Raw genomic sequence first — 14,021 nt, 5'->3', positions numbered from 1 at the left:
TTGCAATTCACAGGCAGTTAAAGAAAAATGGATCGGCCGTACTGAAGTGGGAGTTCAAAGAGAAAGGTGAAGCAAACAAAGGAGGCTCAAGGAATTGCTTTGTTAAAAAAAACAGAAACCAACCATGAACAAATACTTCAAGGAGCAACGAGAAACGACAGACGAAGATGATGGCGACACAGCTTCGGGCTCGGTGGACATGGCTGCTGATGATGATATGGAATGGCTGGCTTGGCAAGCGATTCCAAGCTGATTGGTAATGGAACACCTTAAAAAATATTTATATATATGTTTTTTCTCCAAGGGGTGAAAAAGGCAATAAAACATGGGAATTCCTCCATATTTTTTGCAATCAAGTCTCAAGCAACATGGGGCATAGGCTAAAGTGGGTGCGAAAATAACACGGAGCCCAATTTTTAGCGCGTTTTTGTGCCCCAGACTCCAATAAAATCCGAATCCGCCTCTGTCGCCAACACCCTGAACCATTTACGAATTCCTGTCCAAATTAGCTTCAGTCAAACGCAAGCTTGAGCAGTCGGCTCGAGAAAGACCTGAGCCAAATCCACGACCCCATCGGTAGGCGTGCGTTCAGGGCCATGAAATTATCAGTGGTGCGGGATCATTCACAATATTGTGTGAGTGTTTGGGTTGGTGATTTGATTTGAATTTTGAAGGTACATTAATGTGAGACGAGGAGTCCTCGGTCATGGTGCACTGAGGATCAAAAAGTTCTTAGGAATATCATATCTGGAGAAATGCACACCTGACGATGAGTACGTGTTTTGTGTCATCTGGCAGACTATGGCTGAGTTGCTGACCTTCACGACGTGGCTGACATCACGGGGCCTAAGATTGGAAACGGCCCAAGTCATGATTAAGGAGCTGGGCATCGAGAGCCAAGAGTTGCTTCGAACCTGCACAGAGTCTGACATGTTGAGAGCCGAGCTGTTATCGATCGCCAAACACAAGTTTGCTTTTGCAATGTACGCCGAGCTGCATAACTTCATTTATTCATACTCGGAACTGCGAGCCATCCAACCTACGGGCTCTGCCCTAGTGGGTGTTTTGTGCTCGATGCTGAATACCGTGAGTCAAGAGCTGTCTCACTGTGCCCAGAAGCTCAGCTCGTTGACATCAACGGGTGATGATGGACAGTTGCAGAATGCTGGAGGGGTCGTTGGAGTCGGGATAAGCGACGTATGCAGCCTTCATCCCAAGGAGAATGGAGCAAGCTCCCAATCTGGTATGAGTCTTTGGATTGTTTTTGTTGCTCGTGTTCCAAAAACTTTCAAGGAAAGTTGGTGTATGCTGCTGCTTTAAAAAAAAAAAATCAAATGACATCAATTTATTACAGGGTGAGGAGGGCTGAATTGAGGGGGAAACCACAAGGGCACTCAGTGGAGCGCATCCCTCTGCCACGTAATGCCTGATCCTTAAAAAAAAAACTTTAAAATTTAAATAATTCTCGTATCCAGATTCGCATTCGGATCTTCACCAAAATCGAATCAATTTGTCGTTGTGACACACCCAACCTGTCCACCAAGTTTCGTCTGAATCCGTCCACAACTTTTTGAGATATCGTGCAGCATATCATTTTTAGCCCCCTCTCTCAATGGTGAATAACCACTTAAAAAATTCTAGTCGTCGGATCCACATCTGGATCTTGACTAAAATCTAATCAGTTCGTCCTTGTCTCACACCGAACCTGTCCACAAAATTTCAGCTGGATCCGTCCACTTTTTGAGATATCCTGTACACAGACAAACAGACAGAAAGGGGTGAAAACATAACCCCCTTCACCTTTGGTGGCAGAGGTATAAAGAAGAGATAAAGAAGGGTCAAGGGTAGTGTGGAAGGATTACGGAGAGACTGGAGAAAAGTTTCAGAGATAATCGGAGAGGAAAGGTGCAGAATATGGGGGAAATGGTGGGAGGGCACAGTTCAAAAAAAAATTAAATACAAAACACTTCATTAGTATGTAATAAATAGATGATCCCTGAGTTGGAGAGGGATACTTCACAAAAACTGTTATATTTAGTTTATGGCGAGGTACCCTTGCTACACACTGGTGGGAGCCTGATATCTCAAGAAGAAAAAGTTTTGAGAAATTTTATGAAAGCTTAAACCCACGTGTGCACCATATCTGGATTAAGACACCCCAGAGCCCTGAGCACTGCATCTGTAAAGAACACACACACACACACACACACACACACACACACACACACACACACACACACACACACACACACACACACACACACACACACACACACACACACACACACACACACACACACACACACACACACACTCCCCTCCCACCCCTCTTGTATTTACAAAAAAATCCTAATATATTGTTACGAATTTTTGGCCGTCCGGCGTGCGATCGGCCACGTAACTCGAATCGCGACTCGTCGCCCACCGAAACGGACAATTCAGTCGTGACCCTCCGGGAACTACCGCCAGGAGCCAGTCACGGGTGGGAGTTTAACCTCACCACGATCGTGCCAATTGCCCACCCGCGCAGAATAGGGTTGCTCGCCAAATTCGACCCACCTAAGTACCTGCGCGAGTGGTCGACCGGGCGATCGTACCTCGCCGCAGGTCGACTTCGGACACGAACCGCTTAAGCGGCTCGTTCCGTGCTGCAGGGATAACCGAGCGGAGTTATCGTCGACCTCGACGCTTCAGATTACTTATCGGGTGTTTCAACCCACTATCAATCCCTTACGTGATGCAAGATGGAACTTTCAAACAGAGAAAAGGACGCAACGGAACGGGAAACAGTTCAACAAGCAAGCACTTTTATTTCACACACACAACACACGCACGTAAGGCAGTAATTCAATGTGCAGCAAAAGCAAAATGCAACAAAAGCAAAAGCACTACTACTGACTATAAGTATTTACAACACTTAAACAATTATACTTGTCGGGACTCGGCGCCACATCATTCATTCAAAATAAACAGGAAAGACCTCCCCATAGGCAGGGAGGTAGACGGGGTCCGTGGACCAAATGTGCGCGGAACCTGGAGGAGCGGCCAGGTCCACGAGACCGAAAAGGTCTTACCCGTGTCCTCGTCACGCGATTGTGGGCAAGCTGCAATATCAGCGCAGCTGCGCCCCGACTCCGTGCACCTGGCGTGGTCGGTGAGCCCTCTCCGGCGTGCTCCGCGCAAGCACGGTTTGGTCAGCACCACGGTTAGGGTGGGGAAGGAACGGGGCCACCGGCACTATCTCAGCGCGGATGGGGGGGGGGGGAATTGTTGATGCTCAGGGTCGAGTGAGGGGAATGGCTGGCTGGCTTGATCACTTGTGAAAGCGAAGGTGGCTCGATTCCAGCGACGAGACGAGCCCAGCGACGAGACGACACCAACGACGAGACGACACCAACAACGAGATGAGCCCAGCGACGAGACGACACCAACGACGAGACGAGCCCAGCGACGAGACGACACCAACGACGAGAAAAGCGACCCCCACATTAGGCCAAAAAAAAAAAATGTTGCATTGGCGTAACGGGTCACTGAAAAATAGGGTAGGTCGGTCGGGATCTTTATTTTTATTTTTATTTTTATTTTTTTTCCTAATAAATCCCTCCCAAAATCTCCCCCGGCTCGAGTACCACCCTTTTTGTCGGCGGGTTCTGTCCGAAACACTTCCGGGTTTTTGCGATCGCGATCGCAATCAACAAGATACTTGAAATCGATAGCAAAAAAACAAAAAAAAAACGTAGGGTCGGCGGAATTTTTAGGGTCGGGCGGGTTACGCCAATGCAACATTTTTTTTTTTGGCCTTACTGCTGCGAGTTCCACACAGACTCTCGTCTTTTATAGAACCGGGGCGGAGCCTGTATGCAGATTTTAGGATCAAAACGCGATTGGAGGCGGGGCCACGCCACCCTCTGTTCAGCCATTGGTGTGGCAAAAAGGGGTGTGAGCCTCTTTTGATCCGAATTCCTTCCTGAGAGGAATTCACATTCATCGCGCTTGAAGGGGGGGCCACACCGCCCGACGCTCGCCCATTGGACAGATGAAAAGGGGCGTGAACCTCCCCTGATCCGTTTTCCTCTCCTGAAGGGAATCTATTGCACTCGCGGCTTGCTGCATTCGGCAGCAATCACCGAACGGCTTCGGACAGTACGACGTTCGGTGTTGACTGTGGTGGGTTCGATGTTTGTGGAAGGAGAAAGGCGAAGGTGGTGGGGGGTTTGCTGTGGTGGTTTGGTGGTTGGTGGGCGTCGTTTGGGAATGGCGGTGAAGCGATGTTTGCGCGATGGAGTTGTGGAGGTAAAGAGGCAAAGGTGGTGGTGTTTGAGTTGTTGGCGGCTTAATGGTCCAAAATAACGATAGAGAAAGAAAAATGGCTAACTCAAAGCGTCGCAGCCCGCATGAATCGCACATATTCCCTCTAAACAACAGGTGTGGGCTAACTACACATGAACTTATCGATATATCTCACCTGAGGACCCTTTATGGTGTATTGCGAATTTCCACAGCCGTAACAATATATATTGCTAAAACTCTCATCGTGTATATATGTATGTTCCCAAAATACTGATGACATCAGGTGGTCGTATATCATTTCTGTGATAAATCCTGTCAGAAGGTTGTATGTTGGTCGTAAATATGTTATTGGATGATATTTGAGAGGTACTTGGGTTTCTTCTGATTTTGGGATAAGGAAGGTGTTGCCTTCTGTGACACTTATCCATTAATAGTTAAAAACTGCCTTTCCGGGATTTTATGACAGAAAACTGGGAAATAATTGCACAATAAAACAATCATGAAAAATCACTCACAGTGACAAGTTGGCGAAACGGAATGGCACTCGGAAGAGCGCATACCTCCGCCAGGTTGAACAGTTTACATTTTGTATCCCACTGACGGGTCGGATCTGAATCCGGACCTTAACCAAAATCGAATCGGCTTGTTGTCACCTCCCCAACTCATCCACCTCGTTTTGTCAGAACTCGTCCACAACTTTTTGAGATATCATGCCGTCTTTGGTTTTCGGTCCCATCTCTCAATGGTGAAGAATCACTGATAAAATTCTCAAATCCGAATTCGGATCTTCACCAAAATCAAATCAATTAGTCTTCGTCACACACGCAACACTTCCACCAAGTTTCATCCAAATCCGTCCACAACTTTTTGAGATCATGCAATGTCGTTTTTAGCCCCATCGCTCATTGGTGAAGAATCACTTAAAAATTTAATAATGCTCGTATCCGCATCTGGATGACTGACTTGCAGGGACTCCAATAGGGCAGAGAAAAATTGGTGGTGCTTTTCCGCAAACCTGTGGGAGTCGTTCTGTGTAAAATCAATGTAACTTCAATGATGATGTAGTTGTCCTGAAACAACTTGCGTTTGCCTCATGGAAAGCAAACCCAACTGAGGGTAATCTCAGTTCCTTCCATAAAGCTCGGAACAAGTGTGTATCTACCCTCAGGAGAGCCAGAAAACAACATCTTTCTCATCTCAAGTCTGAACTCTCAAACCTCTCTCCCTCCTCCAAATCCTCGTGGTGTCTAATCAAATCTGTTTCTGGTGTATGTTCCCCCTCCATCCCCTCCCTTACCTCAAATGGCCGCACTGCTGATTCCGCACGTGATAAAGCTGATTGCCTAAACTGAGTGTTTGCATCTAAATCTTGTGTCCAAAACCCATTCCTTTCCCAGTCTTACCCAGTCGCACCTCTGTCCCTGGACTCTGTGTCCTTTTCTGCTGACAAAGCAGAGAGCTTGCTGTCAAACCTCGACTTAGTTTCTGCAACCGGTCCTGACGGCATCAGCCCACGTGTCCTGAAAACCTGCTCCGCTGCTCTTGCTCACCCTCTCTCTGTTCTATTCACCCTCTCATTTGTTCAAGGTCATCTGCCATCTGCTTGGAAATCAGCAAACATCAGCGCTCTGCATAAAAATGGTGCAAAAACAGATCCCTGCAACTACAGACCAATCGGCCTTCTTCCAATCATCAGTGAGGTTATGGAATCCATCATCGCTTCAGACAGGAAATCCTTCCTCTTCTCCAATGCCTTGATTTCTGATTATCAATTTAGTTTTAGACCAGGTCACCCTTCCCTGGATATGCTGATACTCTCCCAACAATGGATGGAGGTCGTCAATGCCAGACATGACATCAGAGCCATATCACTCGACATATCGTGTGCTTTTGACACGGACTGGCACCCTGCCCTGCTCACCAAACTCTCTTCCCATGGTATCCAAGGCCATCTCCACTCATGGCTCACAGACTTTCTCTCCTGTTGCAGCCGTGTGGCCCTAAATGGAGTTCTCTCATCCCATCTTCCTGTCCAGGCTGGAGTTCCTCAAGGTAGCATTCTGGGCCCTGTTCTTTTTCTGGTTTTCATCAATGATCTCTCCGACTCTCTGGAAAATCCTCTTTATCCCTTTGCTGATGATTCCACCCTCCGCCGTACCATCTGTCATCCCTCAGACCGGCAAGCAGCAGCTTCTTCACTCTCTGCAGATCTGGGTAAAATCACAAACTGGTCCAACACGTGGAACGTGTCTTTCAATCTGGACAAATTTCACACTCTCACTATGTCTCTCCGAAAGGGCCGTTTGGACCCCCCCCCCCCCCAATCCACTTTCTCAACAATCCTCTTGAAGAAGTCCTTTCATTCAAGCTTCTCGGTCTCACTATCTGCCATGATCTTTCCTGGGAAAGCCACATTACCAAACTGGCCTCCAAAGCCAGTCGCCGAATGGGAATCCTCCTTCGTGCAAGGTCCTTCCTCAGCCCACCTGAGCTCCTGACCACATACAACACTTTCGTCTGCAACCTGATGGAGTACTGCTCTTCCCTCGGGCTGGTGCTCCTGCCTCTCACCTTTCTCGGCTTCACGCAGTGGAAACCAAGGCATTTCGGATCATTGGTATCTCCCACGAGGAGGCTGTGTCTTTGGGCCTTTCACTCTCTTACCGCAGGCAGGTCGGTGGTCTTTCTCTTTTCTACCGTCTCCTCTCCGGTCTCGCCCCCCCCCATCCCCCACTCTGTCTCCGATATGTCCCTACCATATTTCCGCAGGGCGCTCAAGGTCCAGCAACAACCCCCTTCCGGTAAAACTACCAAAATAACGAATCACTGCTCGTTTTCATTCCTCTTTTTATCCGCCTTTCGAATAAACTCCCACACTCTCTTCAATCCCATTCTTCCCTCCACGTCTTCCAAACAGCTGTTCACCGCCACCTCTTAACTACCTCCTTCCAAAACCATGATCTTTTCTACCCCCGGTAATCCACCCCAAACACACCTTCAAATTCCCTGCTTTCCTTCCTGAATGTTCCCTGTCGTGAAAGGTCCTGAAATTCTCTGTGGTGTCCATCCCATGTTCCCCGCCCCATCCCTCTCCCTTCCACAGATCTCCTAATGTCTCTGTTCCCAACTCTCTTGTCCTTCCCTCTCCCACCCCTCTTTTCTCCTCCTCCCCTTCTTGTGCATTGTGTGTAAACTCGCATACGAGCCTTGACAATGTATACAAAAAAAATAAAACATCTCGACCTTCCCCTACGCATAACCTCACTAATGCTTTCTATACCCAACCTATCTCTTAATTCCACATTTGATTTCTTATCCTTCAGTGTCACATTACACATCCACCTCACCCTTCTCATTTCATTTAGTTCACACGTCTGTTCATCCTCCTTTTTGATCACCCATGTTTCACTGCCATACATCATCATGCTTCCAACGCAAGCTGCATAAAGTTTTCCCTTTAATTGGAGAGAGGTCCCTTTCGATGTCAACAGCGCGGAATAGAGACATTAGGAGATCTGTGGAAGGGAGAGGGATGGGATGGGGGTACACAGGGTAAACAAGGTGGACATTACAGGGACTTTCAGGAAGGAAAGCAGGGAATTTGAAGGAGGTGGGTTTGGGGTGGCTTAGCAGGGGTAGAAATGATCGAGGTTTTTGATGGGGGACGATGAGAGATGGTGGTGAACAGCTGTTTTGAAAACCTGGAAGGAAGAATGGGTTTGAAGAGTGTGTGGGAATTTGTTCCAAAGGCGGGGAAAAAACACGAATGAAAGAGTGAAGGTGAGCAGTGATTCTTGATTTTCGTAGTTTCACCAGAAGGGGGTTGCGAGCAGACCTTGATCGCCCTGTGGAAATATGGGGGGGGGGGACATATGAGACAGAGCAGGAGGGAGTCGAGGCCAGAGAGGAGACGGTGGAAGACAAAGACCACCGACCTGCTTGCAGTGAGAGATTGAGAGTCCCAAAGTCTCAGCCTCATCACTGGAGATGCCAATGATCCTAAATGCCTTGGTTTCCACTGCGTAAAGCCGAGAAAGGTGAGAGGCAGGAGCACCAGCCCGAGGGAAGAGCAGTACTCCATCAGGTTGCAGACGAAAGCTTTGTATGTGGTTAGGAGCTCAGGTGTGCCAAGGAAGGACTTTGCACAAAGGAGGATGCCCAGTCGGCGACTGGCTTTGGAGGCCAGGTTGGAAATGTGGCTTTCCTGGGAAAGATCATGGCAGATAGTGAGACCCAGAAGCTTGAATGAAATGACTTCTTCAAGAAGATTGTTGAGGAAGTAGATGGGGTGGGGGGGGGGAGGGGGGTTCCAGATGGTCCTTTCTGAGAGACAGAGTGAGAGTGTCAGATTTATCTGGATTGAAAGACATGTTCCATGTTCTGGACCAGCTTGTGATTTTATCCAGATCTGCAGAGAGCGAAGAATCTGCTGCTTTCCGGTCTGAGGGATGACAGATGGTACGGCAGAGGGTGGAGTCGTCGGCAAAGAGAAATAGAGGATTTTCCAGAGAGTCCGAGAGATCATTGATGAAAACCAGAAAAAGAACAGGGCCCAGAACGCTCCCTTGAAGAAGTCCAGCCTGGACAGGAAGAGGGGATGAGAAAACTTCATGAAAGTGCCACACGTTGGCTGCGACAGGAGAGGAAGTCTGCGAGCCATGAGTGGAGATGTCCTTGGATACCATAGGAAGAGAGTTTCGTGAGCAGGGCAGGGTGCCAGACCATATTGAAGGCACACGATATGTCTAGGGAGATGGCTCTGATTTCATGTCTGGCATTGAGGATCAACAAACATTGTTGGGAGAGCAGACACAGCATATTCAGGGTCGAGTGACCTGGTCTGAATCCAAATTGATCGGAAATCAAGCCATTGGAGAACGAGGAAGGATTTAATGTCTGAAGCGATGATGACATTTGAAGTCAACAACCACTCAAAATCATTTCTGTATGGAGAAATTTATGAAACCTCCCACCCACCTTTTGACACCTACTGCGTCCCCAAAAGATTCCACAGAAAGATTGGCAGGGCTAACCCCAAAACTGAGGGGAGTAGTTCAGGAATGGACAGACAGACAGACAGACAGACGGACAGACAGATACTCCTGCTTTATTATATAGACTTGCAAATACCACCCGTCGCTTTGCTGATGGGAACACTGAGATTGGGGGTGGGGGTGGAAAGAGACGGGTGGAGGGAGAGTGAGGAGATAGAAGGGGAAAGAGAGAGGAGGGAGGGGTGCTGTCCGGAGACAAACACCGCTCGGACATGTCCGGAAACAAAGTCCCGTCCGGACGTAAACACCGCCCAGACACGTGCCAAACGTGCCAGACACATGCCAAACTCCCATCTGGACACGTCCGGAGAAAAACCTCGCCCGGACATAACTACGCCCGGATATGTCGAGTGCATAGGTTCTGAACCAGGGGTCTGTTGACCCCCATGGGGTACGTGATGCCTCATCAGGGGGTCCATGCGATACATTTTGATTTGAGGCTGTGAAAGAGAAGCTGTTTATACAATGTTTTTACTTTTGTTCATTTTTATCTGTATATTTTTTTTTTTTCTTCTTCTAAATTTTTAGCATTTTATTTCAGTTCTGATTTCACTGCATCACCCACGGTCTTTCCATGTCGAAGAGGCATTGTTGAAGCTGGATTCGTGTATGCATTATGGTTTCACAATAATGCTCGACAAAGATGGTATTCAGAAGCCTCATTGCTTCCTTTGCTCCAAAGTGCTCAGCAATGGATATAAGAAGCCGTCCAAACTTGAATACCTTCAGACTGTCCACCCAGAAAATGCAGAAAACACACCAGCTTTATTTGAAATGTCGCGAGCACGGTTTGATGGAAGGGGGCACACTCCCTGTTCATTTCCTTGATTGTGACGGCCTTTCCTGGGACCTTGTGGGGATATATTTGTACTTTGTTTGGGATCTTGCGATGTTGTGGAAAAATTCAGGCTTCACCACTGTCATCAAAAACATGCGAATCCAAATGTGATCTCCAGTCACTGCCTTCTTCATCAACATGCTCTGGTATCGAAGACTCTTCCTGCTTGTCTGAAAGAAGTGTTGGATGTTGTCGTCCATGTTGTGAACTTTATTCAAGCAGGGCAGTGAATCACCGCGTGCTCAAGGCGCTGTGCGAAGAGGTTGTCTGAACACACCATTGTTCTGTTTCACACAGAAGTACTCTGGCTTTCCAGAAGAAAAGGCCGAACCAGGGTTTTTTTTTTTTTAACTTCGAGATTTGATCGAGATGTTCCTGCATGAAAAAAAAGGATCAAATCTGCATCAGCGTTTCACGGCCCAGACCTTTGTGGTTTCTCGATGCCATACCTTACAGATTTGTTTGGAACGCTGAATTCTTTGAACATCTCTCACTCCAAGGAAAGAAGAGTGACGATCTTGGATGCCAAAAAAAGGTCAAATCCTTTCAAGAGAAGTCAGCTGTCTGGGGATGAAGAGTGAATTTAGATTACTTTGACAGTTTTCCTCACTTTGATGAAATCCCTTTTGATCCAGCACATCCAGTTGGACCAAGGGTTTGCAAGAGAGTTATTACTCACCCGTAAACTCTGAAATCCAACTTTGAGGGATATTTTGTGATTGGCCTTGTAGCTGACGTTTGGGTGAGGAGCCCCGTTCACCATCTCTCAAACAAATCAATGATGCCAACCAGGCCAAAGCCGAGCTTCTTGATTTGAGTAACAATCAGAAACTTTGTGTCGATTTTGAATCAATGGAACTGAATAAATTCTGGTGCAAAATTGTGGAAGCGTATCCCATTCTGACCAAGCGAGCTTACCAAGTGGTATCCCCGTTTGTGACAACCAACCTCTGTGAGTTGGGGGGGTTTTCTGTGCTTGTAACAATGAAGACAAAATTGAGGAACAAGTTGAAATTTCAGCATCACAGTCACACTGCTGCGTCAATGGTGACGAATCACTTCGTCACCATTGAGACATGGGGCCCAAAACGATACATAGCACGATATCTCAAAAAGTTATGGACGGATTCCGACGAAACTTGATGGATGAGTTGGGTAGGTGATGAAAACAAGCCGATTCAATTCTGGTTCCGGTGCGGATCCAGATCCGGCCCATCAGTGGGATACAAAGCATAAACTGTTCAGCCTGGTGGAGCTCCGCCGAGTGCCATTCTACTTTTTTGATGTTTTTTTTTTTTAATTGACGGCAGGCATGATTTTGCAAAAATGCATCGCATGGGTTGGGTGAAATTGTTGTTATGATGGACTATTTAACCGTTTTATATGTTTTGCAGATCTTATTGTAGGAATTAAGGAAGAATCGAACATTGCGGATGTGTCAACCTTTCAAGGTAAGAGCTCTAATAATTTCAAGAAAAGAGCAATGAGATATTGCAGAGACTCGCCAGAACTTGTTTTGTGTGGTGTTTGTGTGCTGGTGTGTTATGTAATTAATGAGAGACATAATTAGAACTGCTATTTTATAACTGCTGGCAGTGATGACCGGGTACCAAGACATCCCGCTTTGAACAGACACCAAACCCTAACCAATGACGTTTTTTTTTTTTAAATTATAGTTCAATTTAATTTAGGATTTAATTTGTTTAATTAAAATAAATTCAACTCAAATCAAATGGAAGACCAAATACGTACAAGTCCTGCAATGGAACATCAGAAGGAACCCAAACGAGCAAAAAGCAAAGATGAAGTCGTCAGGAGGGAACCTGGACAGGATTCACATTTCAGCTGCTACTCCTCTACGCTCAAACCCATCCAAGCTCAGCCAAGTGAACCTTATTCCAAAACAAGGACAAATGTGTCCAAGAGCAGCGTCCTTAAGGTTTTGTCGGCTAAAAAAAGAATTATTTTTTTTAAAAAACAACTTCCGATATTTCGTCACGTGCCTTGATTAAGCCAATAGCGAGACCCGTCGTAGTGTATTTACGTATTTACGAAATAAGTAATGTATTTACGAAATTGCAATATATGAAATGGAATAATCTTTAAATAGTAACGTGAACTTTTCTAAACTTTAAAGCAAATGTCCGAATATATTGAAAAGTTCATGATAGACGCTCTCAAAAGGCACCGTCAATGCGAGGATGTGTACAGGTGTTCAGTATTTAAGGAGATCCGGATCCTGTATATAAAAGAGCCGAGTCTTAATATAAAGGTTTTGTCTTCACAAGAACAACAACAACAACAACAACAACACCAACAACAACAACAACGAAGAGCTCTCTTGGAGCAGCGTTCGCTACGTGAGACACTGCTAAAAACAAACAAACCCCCAGATCAAAAAAAAAAAATCAAATACTTCTGGCTGCCAAACCATGTGTCCGATCAAGTTGCATTTTAAAACATGTATTCCAGATCACTGCTAAATCATAATTGTGACGTTTCATGTCGACTGATGAAGCAGTTCCAGAAAGAAAAAAAACATTATTTAAAACTTTTCTTCAATCAAATATGGCTGCCAAACCATGTGATCTATCAATTATTCCTAAACAAACTTGTACAGTTCGTGTCCCGATCGGGATGTACAGTAGGCAGTTGCTACAAGGTAGAGTTACATATATGGGTATACAGGTGACACTCGTTTTACACGTGTTCCGATAACGCATTTTTGCAACAGTGAGGATTTAATTCAAAAACGACAACAACAAACGTGCTCCGTCGATCTGAGCGAGTCGTTCGTGCTCCGTCGATCTGAGCGAGTCGTTCGTGCTCCGTCGATCTGAGCGAGTCGTTCGTGCTCCGTCGATCTGAGCGAGTCGTTCGTGCTCCGTCGATCTGAGCGAGTCGTTCGTGCTCCGTCGATCTGAGCGAGTCGTTCGTGCTCCGTCGATCTGAGCGAGTCGTTCGTGCTCCGTCGATCTGAGCGAGTCGTTCGTGCTCCGTCGATCTGAGCGAGTCGTTCGTGCTCCGTCGATCTGAGCGAGTCGTTCGTAAGGTTTTGGTATTTGGTAATTTTCTTTATTTCGTCGCTCTCCCCGCCTCCCCCCACCACCATTCCTCTCTCTCTTCCCCCCTTCCTAACTCCCCGTCTTCTCCCACTCCTAGCTTCCATTCCCGCCCCTCTGTCCTCTCCCCTCCCTCTCCTCTCTTCCTATCTCTGCCTCCCCTCCCTCCTCTCTCTCTCCCTCCCCCCCCCCCTTAACATCCCTGTCAGCAAAGCCAAAGGTTGCATTGCGAGTTGAGTAATATTGAACATCATAGGTCAGGGTCAAGTGTCTGATCAATGTGGGGTTGCATCAAAGGGGGAAGTCTTGGGATCTGGTCATCACTGCATCACTGTGAGGTGTTGCTCTCCCCACTTCCCCCCACCCCTTCTGCTCTCTCCCCCCTTCCTAACTCCCCTTCTCCCACTCCTTGCTTCCACTCCCTTCCCTCTGTCCTCTCCATTCCCCTTCCTCTTTCCTCTTTGTTCTCTTCCCTCTTCCCTCTCCCCTCCTTCACCCCTGTCCCCCCCCTTCCTCCTCTCTCTCCCTCCCTCTTCCCCCCCCCCCCTTAACACACCTGTCAGCAAAGTGACAGATTGTATTTGCGAGTTGAATAATCACGAACGTCATGGGTCAGGGTCAAGTGTCCGATCAACGCGGGGTTGCATCAAAGGGAGACGTCTTGGTACCCGCTCCTCACTGCCGCAATTACAAAGTGGTAGCACCCGTTGTGTCTATTATTTATTCCGTGACACACCAGTACACAAACATTACACAAAATACACCACACAAAACTAC

General features: G+C 47.0%; 1 pseudogene across 1 annotated transcript in view; it reads left to right on the top strand.

Moving 5' to 3' along the window:
* LOC147029176 (uncharacterized) overlaps positions 1-14,021 on the top strand; it is a 157,277-nt pseudogene that overhangs the window by 134,588 nt on the left and 8,668 nt on the right. Inside the window, exons 17-18 of the transcript XR_015056977.1 lie at positions 672-1,243; positions 11,577-11,633. The product of XR_015056977.1 is annotated as an uncharacterized LOC147029176 (transcript). The remainder of the gene's footprint in view (positions 1-671; positions 1,244-11,576; positions 11,634-14,021) is intronic.

Source organism: Eptatretus burgeri, chromosome 4, assembly GCF_056783735.1.
Source record: "Eptatretus burgeri isolate ZD-2024b chromosome 4, Ebu_testis_v1, whole genome shotgun sequence".
Classification (NCBI taxonomy): domain Eukaryota; kingdom Metazoa; phylum Chordata; class Myxini; order Myxiniformes; family Myxinidae; genus Eptatretus; species Eptatretus burgeri.
The sequence above is the reverse complement of the archived record's forward strand: the minus strand, read 5'-3'. Positions and strand labels throughout refer to the sequence as shown.